The following is a 2,948-nucleotide window of genomic DNA, read 5'->3' on the forward strand; positions in this document are numbered from 1 at the left end:
AACCCTTGGTATCTCTAACTGACCTGATCCTAATGATCTGAGTAGTTGGCTTGGTTTATATTCAATTAGCATATCTGTAATGTATTTCGGTCCTAAGCCATGAAGTGATTTATAAACCAGTAACAATACTTTAAAATCTATTCTAAATGTAACTGGAAGCCAGTGTAAGTACCTGACTGGAGTGATGTGCTCAGATTTTTTGGTTCTGGTCAGAATTCTGGCAGCAGCGTTCTGTATGAGCTGCAGCTGTCTAATCGTCTTTTTGGGGATCCCAGTAAGGAGTCCATTGCAATAATCCACCCTGCTGGTGATGAAAGCATGAACAAGTTTCTCCAAGTCCTGTCTTGAGACAAAACATCTACTTTTTTTTTAAAGAGTGTGGGTAGCAGATTCTGACTGGTTGCATCAGAATGTAGGTCCTATAGTTTTAACATGGGTAGCAGATTCTCATAGTTTGTTATTACTTCTTTAGAATATAGATCCTATAGTTTTAACATGGGTAGTAGATCCTGATAGGTTGATTAAGCTTCGCATTAGTTCTGGCAGGCCACGTCATGCGTGCATAAGCTGTTAATCAACAGTCCACGGCGCGCACCAATCCGGTTACGTCATCCATATTACCCGACTATTTAAATTCCCATTCATTGAGCCGCTTTCTAGCTCGTTGCCGCTGCTGCGACTTAAACTATACCATGCCGGAAACCGTGTTCGTTGTACCAGTTTATGTCTTAAATCTCCACATATTTTCTCGCTGTCTCTAATTCTTTAATTATCCATTTATTCTTTGCAAAAAAAAAAAAAAACCACCATGCATGATCAATGGTTCTGTTGGGGGGGGGGGGGTCCTATTCTATTTAATGTGCTTGCAAAGCACATTCTTATTCTCTTGCATACTTATTATTCTGCATCTTCTTCCGGACACTTTTTCAGCACCTAACTTGTCCCGCAGCTTTTGTCCTAGACCCATAAATGAGGTGTCAAATCGACCGGCTCATTGAGAAGAGGTGTGCTATTTATTTTGTAAGCGATCAGAATTCCAGAATTCCCAGTATGGAAGTTCAAAGGGGTGTTTTTTCCCCATAGACTTGAATCGAGAATCTCTCTGTAGATGTGCTAACACCCAAAAGAGGGCAGCAGACACCAGTAAATCTGTCAGATCACACAACGTTGGAAGAAAAAGATCAAGGACGGAAGTACATTTTTCGGTCAGAAACGCGTTTTGGATTAAAAGGCTTACATATTCCAGTTCCTTATGTGGCGGGGAAATTTATACCCGAAATAGAGCATACAGGTTCGTTACCACTGAACGCAGGAGACGTGGATACAAATATCAAATACTTTTATTACACAATAATTAATAATAAAAACTGACCAAACAGAGACAAAAATAAAAAGACAGACAAGAAACTTTCTGGCGGAGGCTTACCAGTAGGGTAGCTAGCTGAACAGTGAGTATCCTAAGACACACCGCTCCCAAACACTCACACCACACCCATTCTAAGTGAGGGAAACGCAGAGATCAATGGCAAACAAACACTGAGAAACACCACCACCACAGGGCCAAGACAGCTAGCTTCCCTCACTGGGGCCTCCAGCTCCTGAAATAAACAAGAGAATAACAAAATTAGTTCAACTCACAAATCAACCCAACAACTTGCATTAGAATAAGTGCACCCGTAAAGGGGAACACAATGGACAATTTACTGGCCACCAGGATCAGGCAGAAGAATGTAAACACTAGGTTCGTGTCAAAAAGCTCAAACCTAGACATGCCATGGAGCAGCAAGGGATTAAACAAGAAGAGCACAACCAAGAGAAAAAAAAAATAAAGCAAACAATGCACATGAAGACAACAGTCTTCAAATTAAAGCACACTAAATACAAAAAAAAACAAGTTAACAAAAGGACAAAAACCTAAAGCTGAAAGGAGTCTTCAACACAGAAAACTCAATCAACATTAAACAAACACGCTGTTGGTGGCGATATAACAACCGGTGAAGTTGAGCAGGCACCGTTAACGGAACCTCTCGCTCAAGACGGCTCGAACTAGCCACACTTCACCTAAGCCACCAGCATGGAGCGTGACAAACAAAAACAGAAAGTAATCAAATATAAACAGTCACGGTCATAAAAATAGCACCAAAACAAAACAGTGCAGTCTTCACGTGGTCTAAGGAGCATTCGCCATGCAGTCCACAGCAACGATGTGCTTACGAGCAGATGCACTAAAATAAATAAGTTAATAAAATCAATCGTCAAAAACACCACCCCGATAATGCTCAAAAGGACTAAATGTACATACCCGGAAGTAGAGCGTGAAGCACACGGGTTCAGTTACTCACAGCTTTATCTGTAATCAACGAACTTCAAATATGCAGGTAATCCAGAGCACACACAACCTGGAGTGAAAGACAGCCTGTATCCAACAGCAACGTCGTACCAATCGGGACCATAACCTGGCTATAAAGAAATACACCTTAAATAGTGCACAGACGCTAGCAGCAACGTTAGCCATACAGCTGGATACATACCTCCCGCTAGCTGCACGCGCGCGCCCACACAATGATTGTATGATCATGCGTACCCAGGTGACAAACTACGCCTTAAATACACCCGGAGCAGCAGCCAATAGGCTGTCGCACCTGTCATTCAGGTGAAAACCGCGTTTAATAGGGCGGTACCTCGACTGCCCTAGTACACTTAGACTCTTGGGGATTTTTTTTACAAGCATTTGTTTTGGAAAATATTACCCCAGTGAAGAAAGGTAAGTGCCGCCTATTTCCGGTGACTATCAACTTGGATTAAATTAGTATGATGGCTATAAATCATATTATGCTTTGTGTGTGGGCTTAATAAAATCCCGAGAGTCTAAGCTTTCAAACAATATAACATTTAACCGTGTATTTAATGCTTAAACCTAGTGGTCGCGTGTCTTGGACAGCACGGCG

At 41.8% G+C, this 2,948-nt stretch overlaps 1 long non-coding RNA gene across 1 annotated transcript; it reads right to left on the minus strand.

The window, feature by feature from the left end:
* Positions 1-1,322: 1,322 nt before the first annotated feature.
* LOC113641234 lies at positions 1,323-2,689 on the minus strand. Its single transcript, XR_003440255.2, has 3 exons — positions 2,532-2,689; positions 2,303-2,460; positions 1,323-2,225 (listed from the first exon to the last, which is right to left on the minus strand). It is a non-coding gene; the product is annotated as an uncharacterized LOC113641234 (long non-coding RNA).
* Positions 2,690-2,948: the final 259 nt, after the last annotated feature.

Source organism: Tachysurus fulvidraco, chromosome 2, assembly GCF_022655615.1.
Source record: "Tachysurus fulvidraco isolate hzauxx_2018 chromosome 2, HZAU_PFXX_2.0, whole genome shotgun sequence".
Taxonomy (NCBI): Eukaryota; Metazoa; Chordata; class Actinopteri; order Siluriformes; family Bagridae; genus Tachysurus; species Tachysurus fulvidraco.